The following is a 14,359-nucleotide window of genomic DNA, read 5'->3' on the forward strand; positions in this document are numbered from 1 at the left end:
GTCCTTTTAACACTAATTTACACTTAAGCCCTCAAATATTAATAAAACCCCACAACTCCCTCAACTCTTAACCACAACATATCTTTTACAACCCTTGGAGGTATTAAGCTAGTAAATTCAGAGATGACAAGGTGGCAAAGACATAGGTCTTTATCTAATCATCTGGACAGTTCTGGAAAGCAAATTTATCTAGCTAAGGATGTAATTCAAAGTTTCAGTCCTAGAGAATTAATAAAATTCTTTTATAGGTCATTTATTTGCACAGACACTAATACTGCTGGAAAAAAGAAAATATTTCCTGGCTAAAGGATATATCATTTGAATAAAGAGGCTGAAAAAACACTGAGGCAGTTTACTAGGAGACTTCCTGCTGCTGATCAGGCAGGAGCTAGTCTTGATTAATTCTCCATCTCATTTTTCATTGCAATTATTTTAAGGTCTGAGCAATCATTTCTACACAGTTCCCCAACCACCATTTCTTGAGGTTCTTCACCTTATTTTACATAGAAGGAAGAGTGTTCAGACCACAGCACTGCTCCCACTCTTGTCTTCCCACAAATCCCTTGGAATAAGGGCATGCCAGAGCATCTTATGCCTCCCCACTGACAGCACACAAGACAGGCAGTGCATCCATCCTCATCGTGAGCATCTGCCCAGAGACTGTGCTCCAAAGAACTACTCTGTAGGCCTATTATCTTTGCCTCCCTTCATCCCAACCTCAACCCCTTATCAACCTCTGTGGATAAGGGCCAGATTCTCAAAGAAACCAAAAAGTCTCTCTGTGCCCTTCATCTGAGGTGGAGGTCTCTGCATGCTTCACCCTAATAAGGTGCAGGTTTTTGACCTGAACAGTCTGAAGAAGAAAAAAAAGTTCTGTATTTCATCATTATCCATCCTAATGACATCACCTACTTTTGACAAGCAACAGACACACTCTTGAGTAATTGCCATTTTCATCCAGACAGCCACAAATACAACATGAGGCCCTAACCACAGGTCCAAGAGCTCCACTTACGCTGGGTATCCAAATTTCTACTCAAATCATTCACAGCATTCCCATGCACATGCAGACAGTGTCCTGCATAGGGAGGAAGGCTTTTAGCCCTGTTCTACCTAGATGTCTCAGCACAGATGTTCAGATCCCTGCCTACGTTTGGAGTTTGGTCTCATGTGACCCCAGGCCTCTGCTGAGGCTGCAAACAAGTCATGGGAGCTCTGGTGGAGTGAATGTATTTGTCCACAGGGAATTAATTGAAGGGAATTAATCACATTTTATGTGCTGTATCAGGCTGATGAAGGTCACACATCTGACCTGGGACAGCCCAACCTTCAGCACCGATGTCAACTTCACAAGGAAGCACCCTGAAAACTGACAAGAAAAGGTATTTTCAGAAGCAGAATTTTTTTTCCTTTCTGCAGAGCTTTACTTCATAATGGAAGATGGATGAGGAAAAATTAAAAAAAAACAACAAACAAACAAAACAAAAAAAACACAGGTTTTAAAATAAAAATTCATTTCCTAGCTGTCATTCTTGGATTTTGCATATCATGCCTTAGCATTAACTGCTGCCAAACACAAGACGTCAGGTCCATCTGGCAGATGTACACTTCCCTGGCTGCCAAGTGCTTCCTTTAGATCCAGGGGCTTCACTATTAAGTATATTCGCAAATTCCAGCCTCCTAAATGAGTAGGGCTTCTGAACAGCAGCCTCTGCTTCCAAGTGCCCTGGAAAAGGGGAGCAAGGGTACACTGCAATCATCCAGAGCATCTGCTCTGCTTGTGTGGTAGAGAGGGCAGTTTCCTGGTAACCGATGGCTATACCAGCTGTGGGAGAGCTTTAAGGAATTCCTTTTTCTCCAGATTATCCCTCAGTAAAATTAGAAAGTATTTAGGAAGCAGAGGGGAAACCCAGCCATTCAAGCTGACATCATTACTTATTTACATATAAATACAGCCAGGAAATAAGCATATGTATTTATATATAAACAAAAAAGCTATCTGTACAATGTTTCATATAGTGCTTTCCCATCCAATATTTACTACTTTATTCATGACTTAAGAAAAAAACTTTTTCCCAAGAAACTGGTGATAAAATGCCCTCTGGTGGGCGTGACTGTGGACCTCTACATCAACAACCACCTCCGAAATAGTTCAGAGCCTTCAATATATTCTTGGGATTACTATTTTTAATGGAGTGAGACAAAGCACACACTTGCTTTCCAGAAGAAACAGATACACCCCTGACTAGCAAGCCCATGTTTTACTGCTAAGTATCTCTAGATTAGAATCATCTCAAAGTTTAAAAAAATCCTATTAAAATAATTTTAGGAATCATGACATGTTTTAATGTTCATTTCACCTTTCTAGGATACTTCTTCCTCTTCAAAAATATGTAATTAAGAGAAACAGAACAGGAAAGTGGCTTTAGGTTCTGCTTTGCCTCAGCATAACAGAATCTTTGTCGACTGAAATGGAGAAAGGAGGGGAGGAGAAGAGCAGCATTTTCAGAGCTTATGAATCATTTTTGTCCTGTTAAAGCACCAAGCACAACTAGGAAGGCAGCTCTTACTGTACAGGCAAAAAATAACAGCCCTTGTTCCAGAAGAGTTTATTGCCTAAACAGAAAAAGCAAAGATGGAAAAAAACCCCCTCAAATATAAACTGAAGTTAACAGGATGTGTTTTATCTTTCGTATGCTCAATAATTGTGGGTGGTGCTTTCACTAATGTGAAATGGGATATATCTAAAAAAAAGAGAGCTGAAGGTTTAAGGTGCAGTGACAGAAGAGAATGCAGCAACTTGGGGGCAGAGTAACAAACAGTTACTCTGAGAATATATATATATTTAAACCAGACTGCTTCCAGCCAAACTGGAAGGGAAGAGCCACCAGGCAGATGGGACTGCAAAAGCCTGACCCTAACACAGCCAAAAAAAGCTGCAGTTACACACAGAAGTCAAGATGACCCCACATAGTTTCTAGGGACTTTTTCTTTTTTTTTTTTTTGGTGCAACAGCAAAGCTTCAGAGTTGCAGCTAAATAAAAAGGCAGAACAGAACACTCGTGTCACATGAAGGAAAATAGAAGAACTGCACTGCTTTCCAGAGTTCCTCAGAACATCTTTGTGCTTCCATTTCATGCAGGATATGGCGCTTTTTCTGTTCACCAGGATGGTTAGAAATTTGCTTCCAGCTTCCACAGTACAATTTGCAGTTAACTGCTGCTTTATGCCAAGAACATTTGCAACTTTGATCTATATGTGGAATGTGAAGCATTTCTGTCTTTTTATAGAGGTTTCTGGGCAACAAAACTTTTCTTGTGAAGTTGTTCTTGGGTGTAAACAATTATATGATTTAACATTCATGCCCTCAGAAAGAAAAACAAAGCTGTCAAAAAAACATTCATTTATTTGACATGTGCCCTTATCTAAGTCCTGCACCCCTGCTCTGTATAGAGCTCCTTCCCTCTCTAGTGGCAGCCAGGTCACATATCAATGGGTAAGCCTGCTCAGGGCTTGGCTCACAGTTTAAGATTTCTCTTTGCCCACCCAGAGATTCAGAGTTACATTTACAATTTCTTCTGAAGACAGAGGCCAAGGGTTTCACAGAGCAATGCTGTCACTTGGTGTTCTACTGTATAAGCTCTATCATTGCTTCATGATCATCATTCTTGCAGGCATCTCTGGGCATTATGTTGACTGCAGCTACAGTGAAACATATTTGTCTTATTAGAGAGAGCAAGCCAAGATTAAATGGTCTATTTGTGTGTGCAACAGTTACATGCACAATGCCCATGCTCCTAAATTTACGCCTAAAATTAAAAGTAACAATTTATCTAGGTAAAATTAGTACTGACATTTCTTGGACCTTATCCTGATGGTTAGTCCTGGGGAGGTTTTTTTTTCCATCTTTCAATTTTCTAATCAAGAAGATAGCTCAAGGTTGTACAGTTCTGATTGCTGTTAAATTCACAACTTTTATGTAAAAATAAGGTGCTTCTACTTTGTTTTTAGGGTAAAACTATCCTCTTAAGCAAACTTAGAAATGGCTATAGTCAAATTCAAGACATTACTGTTCTACTTAAAACCATGAACTGATAGATTCTAATTTTACAAGATAATATTTATACAGGGAAGACTTATAATCTGCTGTCATATGTGACATCAGTTGAGTAAGTACCTTGAGGAAATTTGAGCCTGTTCATGTTTTTCTAAAGTTGAATAACTGCCTGATAAACAGTATGGCCGGAAAATAGGAAGGAAATAGTTAACCAGGCCTTCCGCTCAGATTACATGCAGCAAAAGTCTCACCAGCCCACTGGCTTCTCCAGATGAGAAGTAGAGAGGTACCTAATGACCTGATTAACCATCACCTCAAGCAGTAGATGCCTGGGTTCAAGCTGCACCCAAATTTCCATCATAAATTAATGTTTAAGCTTCTCAATCTGACCCAACTGGATGTCAGTCTTGATCTTAAACCAGACCACATTAACTGTCATATCAGAGCACTGCAGCTTCATGAAGTTCTTTGAATAAAGGTGCCAGCATGGCACGGGGTGGGGTGTTTGTTTTACTTGTATTATTTCTGAAATACAGTATTTCAGTAACTTAACTGTTGCAACAATAAGATTTCTCTAAGAACAGTTTTTAGAAGGCTTGAAGAATTCTGCTGTGAACTATTCAAGTGTGATATTGAAACAGTGAATTTAAGGAAAACTTGCTTCAATTTCTTTTTTAGCAAGAACATACCCTACACACACACAAATGGGCTTTCAGAATTTCTGAGACAGAGGAAAAATGAATAAACCAAAATCAGCAGTATTATGGCAGCAAGTGAACCACAATTCTTCTCTTCATTTTTAACTGCAGTTCTGTATCCAAGTACCACTTTTATAGTCAGTCCTGTATTTTAGGGACTTCAGGCAAGCCTTATTGTTTCCTTAGTTCCTATACCATTCCTATGCTCTGCTTTTTCCTCCTATAAATAACAACTCAAATATCAGTCACAACTTCCCACTGCCTTTTAGTTCACAAAGAGATAAGGTTCTGATGTTGCAGAACTCTAACTGCCCAGAAGTTTAATCATAAAATTACACACTTTTCTTCCAAAGGGAAAAAAAAAAATGTACTAGGACATAGGCTTTACTTTTGGGGATTTGATAAACTTAAAAAGAAAAGGTAGAACATTTATCTAATATTTGCAGGATACCAAACATAACTTCATTTAACTGCACAGATTTGGGTCAAGGACAAATTTGGCCCATTCTATAAATACAGAACTGTGAGGGCAAAGAAGAAAAGAGTTATTGAAGCACCTGGACTGTACAAACCAGAGACCAGCAAATATTGTCCTCCCCCTCTCTTCCACTTGCTGTCATCTACTGAGATTTGCAGACTTTTTCTTCGACCTCAAGACCTTCACAGTTGAATTTCACAAGTGATTTGTTCCTCAGGGTAGAGAAGCACTGTGCAACATCAGATACATATTGGAACATGTCAGCTCCACAGGTGTTAACTAGATCAGGATTTGGTCCACAGTTCAGTAGCTCTTGTGACAATTCACACATCAAGATCAACTGAGAGGTTCCCCAGGAGGTCCCACGCAGCCACAGCCCATGCTCTTATGTGCCACAGGTAGCTTTTAATCAAACCTCATTACATTTGTTTGCAGTCTTAAGGCTCAGACCTCAGAAAGCAAGGAGGTGTTTTTTACTTTCAGTTTTGTACAAAGATCATAAGGAATAAAATGCTGGCACGGACAACCAAAGCCTCACGAATTCTGAATTTAAGAATGGGCAGAAGTGTAAATGAGGTAAGAGTTAACAACACCACAGATAAAACCCAACTTTCATTTACGCCTATGTAACATTGATTTCTATTAACTACATATGTGTAACCGGGGGCAACATTTGATCTGAAGCCTAGTACCTTGATGTCCAGCTACTGTACAACAGAAGCAAAAAGGTAACTACAAACATTTGATTGATGTTGCCTGCAAGCAGGGCATTGCAGAAGGCCCTACCAGCAATTCATATTGACAAAGTTAAGATGGGGCATGGCAAGCCTTGCCACCAGAAGTAATTGCACAAATATTTGGAGTGTTGTTAAAGAAAAAAAAAATTATGACACTGGGGAAAGGCAACACAAATCCACAGACCAAGAAATAAGCTACTACATGCAAATACATGCAAGCTTCTCCCAAGTTAATTCTCCTCTTAATGGAATATTGATTGGTATGCTCAATGTTTAGAAATGTGAAACAATGTGGGGGAGAGAAGGAACGGAAGACACACTCAGAGCAGTGACTTTTGTTTAAATAATACATACTTTCCTCATATGATCAGCCAAAAATAGCATAATAAAGAGGGCAGTGCAGTATATTTAACATTTTGCCTTGTATTTTATTAGCAAGTCTATCAGAGATGGTCTGGAACTGTTAGCCACGCACTTTTTGCGCCCTTCTACAAGAAGAAAATACATAATTTCTCATAATCTCTCACCATACGATATCACTAGTACATCTGGTATTTCTCTGCTCTAAATAGGATGGACTGCAAAGTGTCTGTGGCAGTATAGAGGCTTTTCAGATGTCATCTATCAAGCTGTTTGTGAAGTTGAGGGGAAACCCACTGTTTGGGAGGAAAGCAGAGCAGTCCAGAGCCACAAAGAACACCTGGCTAGCTTTATTGCATCTACTCCTATTCCCAACTGAGAAGGGAGAATGAGGAAGAAACAAGTTACATCTTTGAAGCAGCTATTTAAATGAACATCCCATTTTAAAAAAAACCCTTAAAATATAACCAATGCCATAAAATCAAGCAGCCACTTACTCCAATCTTCCAGAAATTTCTATCTACTCCAATGACTACTGCCACCTGTACATTTCAGAAGAGTTTCTTCTATCCTTTTCCTTCTGTCATTCATTTCCTTCTGAGACATCCCTTATAGCCTCCAACTCATTTTACTAAAACAAGCCATTCAAGAACAGGGCAAAAGGAAAAAAAATCCCAAACCAAAAGAACCAACTTCCACTGCCATCAAAAGTTCCTAGCCCTGATAATCCAAGCAACATGCTACACAGTTCTGCTGATCTATCCCATATTAAGGATATACTTAAGAATAGAGACACCATCAAGAAGCCATTTCATCATGTATAGGTTGATACAGTTGAATTAGTTTATACAATTTACGTACATGTATATTTTTGTGCTTTGCTGCTCATACTGAAACACAGGAAACTTCATACAGATTTAGCAGCTTCTGTCCCCTGCTGCCTTTCCAAACTTTATGATGGGTTAAGGAATAAGCTCAGAAAGGTATTGCTTAACTTTATTCTGCAGCATTTCATATAGTTTCAAAAGCATTTTCCAGACATTTATATACCCGACAACATTTTGTAATATGAAGTGTTCCAATTTGGCATTGTTCCACCCTTGGCAGGCAAGAGACAATAAAAATCAAGAGTAAGTGAAAAATGAAGTTTTTGAAGTGTACAATATGTTCGGAATCATCTAATGAATTCAGGTGCTCAACGAGCTACAAATCAACCAAACTTTGCAACACATATAGATTTCAAAGCACAGGTAAACACAGCTGCATCTACTTTAAAGTTATTCCATGTCGTGTGATTATTGTGATAAACTTCCTGAACTCCTTCACCTCTCCTTTTGATCTGGGGTTTACCTGTAGCTGGAAAAACTAAAAGCATTTAAATTCTTCTCCCTCTAATTAAGGGAAACAGCATGGTTAAGCCTCAGACGCAGAAAAGAAACTTTTCTTTGAGTAGCTACGGCACGCTGCGATCTGCAAATCCACCAGCGTTGCTTCTGCAGACCAAAAACAAAATCCTACAACAAGGTCTGACAGAGCATATCTTAGAGCAGAATTATCCGATTTAAATATTAATTACTCATCAGCATGGACTTTAAGAAGTGTCTGAAGCAAAAGCCTCTAAATCACACACTCTAAATCCAGGATTTCTAATGTCTGCATTGTCATGCGGATCATGGTTGTGGGGTGGGATTTTGGGAGGGGAGGGCTTTTTTAAAAAAAAAAAAAAGGGAGTGAAGACTGATAATGAGTCTCTTTCCAAGGTTCAAAAATATCACAAGATGTATCAATAGAGTCCAACTCAACAAATTAGGCACATCTTGAGTTTGAGTGCTGCTACAGGACCCTGTTATTGGCTCAGATACCTCTGTATCAACTTGAGGGATTCTTCACAGTATCTCTCAACTACACTGACAGTCCAAACACCATGACACACCTAACAGTTTTTAGTTAACAGCAATGTTGCAGAGGAATTTTATCTGGCAGATTTTCTTGCAAACTGCTGCACTGAACGAGTTCCAATGCATGCCTTGAGATATAATCTGGTTCTCAGTCAAATTGCATACTACCTGCATTTATGTAGTCCTAAAACTGGAGGCTAACCCAAGAAAAAATAAACCTGAACAGAAATCCAGGCATTTAACATCCTACATCACATAGCATATCATAATGGACAGCAGGGAATTAAGCAAAAATACAAATCACAGAACATTACAAAAGCAACATTGAATTTATTTTAAAATAAGTCTTTGTCTATAGCTTCAGCAGATTGTTTCACAGAATCAGTATTATTACTGGAAGCCAGCACTACGAGTTACCTGAAATTTAAGACCACCAAAACCTAAGTATTTTTCTGATGTTAATGCCAATTATGGCCAAAATCCAGGTGGAGAATATTTGAAAACCTAAATCTAACCATCACAGATAAAACTCCCCCTAAAAGCAGGACATAAAAATTAAGCAAAATGGTCCCATGTTCCACATATTCTAATCCACAATATAAAATTATTTATGGAAGAGTGTGACTAGGAATTCAGTTACTGTCATTTATCAGATGGTCAAGACAGCACAGAGGTAACTGGTTGCATAACAACAGCACCAGGAAGGTTTCTTGGGGCACTGCTTGTACCAGGTCTGGTTTCACCGTAACAGGTAAACGATGCATATTCACACCCTGTGAAGCACGTTGACTTGTAAAAACCTGACAGAAAGGCGTTCCCGTAAGAGATTTCTCATCTATTTCCCTTTAATGTCTCTCTTTATAGCTGAGGAGGAGTTCTTTGTACTTCTAGTAACAAAGGAAACATAGAAGTGACAGAAGCATGTCAAAGCTGTTTATGTGTCATACAGCCTCACACTCTTGAGTTGCTGTTGGCAGTTTACTTCTTGAGAAGACAGTCTTCAGCCTTCACATAGGAGCTCCACCTTTCTACAAGTAACTTTATGGAAGAGTTAACTGCACAAAGGGATGCTGAAACCCTTCCCCATACTGTGTAAGCCAAAACAAAACCAGAAGGGAAATCTAAAAAAAAAAAAAAAGTCACAAAGGGTTAATACAATAATTCAGGTACCCGCAGGTATATTCAAGGCAACATTATCTAATTCGTATGTTTATGGGCTTTAGGATACAGGTTTTACACAGTTTCTTCTGTGAAGAGGTGAGTACATTAAGAAAGTGATTAGATACAGAAATCACAGAATCTAATGATACTGTGTCATATTTGAGGTTATTGAATCAGCGTACTGCAAGGCCAAATACTGCAAAATGGAAGATCTGTGGAGGAAAAAAAAACCTGAAGGACCAAATAAGTCACAAACCCATGCTGATATTTTAGCTAGTTAAATGTCTCCGTTACAGCACAAAGAATTAGCGATCTGAAAAAGATGTGGACCTCAGTGTTGCACTACAAAGTTGAGGTTCTGCAAAAAGAGCAGCTTTGGGATCAGGCCTTCAGGTGTCTGGGCTCCCTGGGTTCGTAACCTTTGGCAGCAAACCCAAATGCATCAATGGAGTTAGTGGACAAGTCACTACAAGAACTTCAGTAACGCCACACGCAACCTAAAGAAGGCATGCTAAAAAAATTAACAAAAATATTAAAGACACCAAAACTTAAAAGTGCAGCAATAAACTCCTAGCCATTTTTAAGATTAAAAAATAAATTGCACAAAAGGGCTGTGATGTAAGGTATAAGGGTTAAACAAGACGGGACAGCCTGGAATTTCTCTCTCCATTTGAAGATCCAGGGGTACTTTTTCCTCCTAATGCTGTGTGTGAGTTTCCACCACAGCACACAAAGGCTCTACACAGAGAAGCTAAGGAAATATAACAATTTTTTTGGCCCCTTAATCTTTTTTATTTCTTTTTGCTGTGCTTCAGAAGAACTGGGTCCATCAGGTTTTGGAACTAAATTAAAAGGTCAGGAAAACAAGTAGGCATGGACAAGACTGAATTGCAGATGAGCACGGAGGAGCAGAGAAGCAGCATTGGGATAAGTGCCAACAACTGCAAATAGTTACAGTCCCGATTTTGGTGACTGCTCAGGCAGTGCCGAACCCGAGCAACTCCCAGTGACACCGGAGATGGCAACCTGGGAGAGAGGGACGCGTGGGAGAGAAGCAGCATCACTGGAGAGACGATCACAGCAAATGTGGGCATAATGAATTCTCCTCACAAACACGCAGTAAAAGTGATAGCACCAGATACAGTAATCAGTAAAGCCCCCCTCTCCAAAAAAAAAAAAAAAAAAAATCACATTTAATTCCTAGATCCATGCCTTCCTCTCCCTTCATTGAGAGGATTTCCAGCCAACATACACACTATATACTTTTTATTATTATTTGAAGAAGAGCAGCAACCCCGGTAGCATGCTAATCTAGAAGCCAAGACAAAACAGAGGTGGGTACTTTCTTCCCTCAAGATTTCTGCTTCAGAAAAAACAAATGCACAAGGGTTTGTTCCTGCACACCAACACTTTTTGTTTCGTTTCAGCAAGACTTTGACAAAATCTAATTCACTGTGCCATGTATGTAATATATTGGGTACCTGAAGTATGACCATCACTCATTAGAAATGTAATTAAAAAGTGACAAAACTAGATCCCCCCTCCCCAGCATGCAGATGAAAACCAGTAACCCTGCCTCTATTTGTAACCATGACAACTATAGAATATTTTATTTCGGTAATATAATTCACACTGAACATTTGCTCATAGGTTTTGTTGTTAAGGGAAAGGTTGATACACTGTGCACACATTTCATAAGCTACCAAAGACAACAAATACACGAAAGTCAGGCAGTTTGAGACCAAGAGCCCAGTTTGTATTTCAGAGTTCATTTAAGACCCTCTACAGTAAGTGAAATGAACATGAACAAAAACTCATCCAAATTAAGTGTTACAGGTCATTACTTGCAAGACAACTGCTTGGTATGACAGAATGTTTTTCTGCTTTTGAATAAATCACAATAATACCCTCATATTTTCAAAGAGGTAGCAACTCAAACACCAAACTTTAAATTGCAATTAAAATACTGTAGGAATTATTAGGAAATATCAATGTGAAAGTTATGGAAAAAAATATCTGTACAAAACAAGGCAATGAAAAATGTAGTTTACATATGCTGGCTAAGTCTTATTGTGGATGGGTCACTAAATTATTTGCATAGCTCCCATATTTCATCTTAAATTGAAGACAACTTCCATAAATACACACAATGAGAACAGGTTATAAGAACAAAAAAAAAAACCCAACCCTGCACATTATTCAAAGAAGATTAAACAACCTCCTGAGCATAACTAAAGTTTGACGCAGATAAATGTCAGAGTAAAATATTGCTGTACTTTATTTTTCTCCACATGGAGAAAAAGAGAAAGCCATTCACAGTTTAAGCCAGAATACAACAATATTAGAAAGACACACTGTTGCTTTGGTTTGGAGGCAAACAATAATAAAAAAAAAAATAAAGCTTGCTGGAATATTATCCCCTTTCTCCCACAGATCATATCTTTCAAGGAGGATTTTAAGTTTCAGCAGATTGCTAATTATAAGAAATAATAATACTGTTATCTGCAGTCACCTTAAAGCTACAGTAGTTTGGGTTTTAAGTACCTCAAAAGAAGAGCCTGATAAATGTGTTTAAATCGGTGCAAGAGACTCACACGTGCCTACACATACACACTTGCTCAGTTGTTTTAAAGACTATCAGGAAACAGGAAGTTTCTTCATTTATCAGAAATATGCTCTATATAACCTTTCATTTAAACAAGTAATAAGCCTGCAGCAAACATGCATGGCTTTTTCCTTCATTGATGGAAAAGTGATTAAATCCCCCTTAATCTAGTTACCAGAACACTCTATTTTTTCTCTGCAGTTTTCTTATACAATAACAAAAGATAAGCAACCAACTACAAGGCCAGGGCTCTGTTATTTTTGGTGGTGGTGGGGAGATAAATCTGTCTCCAGTGTTCTAGGAATATTTTCAGTTTAATAAATGAGACCAGTGGAGAAAAAAATAAAATAATCTCAGAGACGATGAGCATACACTGTTTATGAAGTGTATGACAAACACCACCTTCCATCCCCAGAACTCCCTTCCTCCAGACCCTTCTCCACCCTCCAGGGAGGCACAGGGACCCAAACCCAAAATCCCGGGGACCACAGATCTGCATCCTCACACGCACGACAAGGACAGCTCGCCACATCCACTCAATGTCAAAAAACAAAGTAGCTTTTCCCTCCCAGCCTAAGCGAGACCTTCCGAAAAGCGGTACCCAAGAGATGCGCCTCTGCGCTCCGAACGGCACCAAGGCAGCACTTGGGCTCAGAGATAAGTTAAAGGAAAACAACCCTCAGGAAAAAAAAAAAAAAGCATCAATGGAAAAGCACAGCAGCGGCCAAACAAACCTCACATCGGTGAGGGCATGTCACCAGCGTGGGAAACGTACGAAGTGCTTTAAAATATATATGTACACATATATATGTGTACATATATATCTTAACAATATTGCACCGAGAAGTTCCTCGTATACATCACGCGTGGGGATATGGAGAAATAAGAAAGAGGGAACGGGAATGCATTCCAGGCACAGGGAGAGGACGGGGCTGGCCGAGGCGTTTGGGAAGCAGGCAGGGAGGGAAGCAGTCTGCCTGCGGGGTGCGCGCCGATCCATTCCCAGCCAGTTTCGGGGCGGCTCTGGGCGCGGGCCCGGGGGTGGGATGGAGGATCCCCTGGGACAGCCGCCCCCCAGCACGGCGGGGGGATCCGCGGGGACATCGCCGCCCCCGGGGCTGGGGGAGGCGGGTTCGCGCGGCCGCCGCCGCTCCCCGAGCGAGCGCCCGAAGTTGTGGGTGCGCGGCGGGGGCGGGGACCCCCACGCCGAGACGAAAAAAAACCGGAAAAAACCCCATAGCCATCCCAGCAACATTCCGAGGGCCCGCTGCCCCCAGCACGGCACCCCCCGGGCAGCGGGAGGCACGCAGGAAGTTTTTAATGCGGGCAGCGAGCGCAGGCGCAGGGCAGCCCCAGCCCGGCGATGCCCCGGCGCGGCGGCTCCGCGGGCGGGCGAAGGGGGCTCCGCGGGCGCAGGGGCAGCGCTGACCGCGCCGCTTACCTCCCTCCGCGGGGGCGCAGGCGGCCGCGTCCTCAGGCGGCGGGAGGATGCGCGGCGGCGGCGGGAGGAGGAGGAAGAGGCGGCGGCGGCGGCTTGTGCATCGCAGCCCCCGCCGCTAACGCAAAGCCCCGCGCGGCTGCGGGCGCCGGGAGCCGCGCTGGAGGCCGGGCAGGGAGGCGCGGCGCGGCGGCGGAGGCTGCTGCGGAGCCGCGACCATGCTCCCCGTCTGGCCGCCTTCCCCTCACCTACTGCCCGCTTTAGCCGGGGAGGGAGGCGGCCTGGGCGCCGGGGCGAGGGGCGGGCCGGGCCAATCGCAGCGGCGGCGGGAGGAGGCGGTGGAGCCCGGCCCGGCCCGCCCCGTCCGCCGCGCCGCCCCCGCGGGAGGGAGGGATGGAAGGAAGGGAAGGGAAAGCAGGCAGCTCCGGCCCCGTCGCCGCCGCCCCGCGGGGCCGCCTCGCCGCGCTGCTCCCGCCCGGGCGCAGGTGCGGGCGGTGCCGCCGCTGCCGGGGCCCCGCGCCGGGCGCTCCCCGCGGTCCCCCCGCGCGGGGGGGAGAGCGCGTTCCAAAGGTCACCGCGCTCCCGCTCGCTGCTTGCGGGAAAGTAGTGGGCACTTGGAAAGAAATACTGCCCCGCTTTTTAAAATCATCCCTCTCCCGGGGGGGGGGGGCGTGATCCCAGGCCTCTCCGAGTGCACGATGGGGTTGGAATACGTTGGTACCATTTTCTCCCAACAACATTCTCTTTTTTTTTTTTTTTCAACTTTTTTTTTCTAATATCCATCGTGTCTGGAGTCACTAGAGATTTTCCCCGTGGAAATCTGCATCTGTCTCTCTCCTGTATAATCTTGTATCTGCGTATGCTGCTTTGTAGGGATCTCTCTGATGTGCACACAAGCTGCATATGCTGTAGTTTTAAACATAGAAC

The 14,359-nt window shown here is 42.3% G+C and overlaps 1 protein-coding gene across 4 annotated transcripts in view; it reads right to left on the reverse strand.

Annotated features, from left to right (window-relative positions):
* The window catches only part of KLHL29 (kelch like family member 29), a 395,224-nt gene extending 381,718 nt beyond the window's left edge, over positions 1-13,506 (reverse strand). For 3 of the 4 annotated variants that reach the window (XM_027690065.1, XM_027690066.1, XM_027690063.1), the window contains exon 1: positions 13,436-13,500. The gene's annotated coding sequence lies outside the window, so the exon portion shown is untranslated. Of the gene's footprint in view, positions 1-13,435 lie in introns of all 4 variants that reach the window. The other variant, XM_027690064.1, reaches the window with a different exon arrangement.
* Positions 13,507-14,359: the final 853 nt, after the last annotated feature.

Source organism: Neopelma chrysocephalum, unplaced genomic scaffold (assembly GCF_003984885.1).
Source record: "Neopelma chrysocephalum unplaced genomic scaffold, ASM398488v2 Primary Assembly neopelma1_80, whole genome shotgun sequence".
Classification (NCBI taxonomy): Eukaryota; Metazoa; Chordata; class Aves; order Passeriformes; family Pipridae; genus Neopelma; species Neopelma chrysocephalum.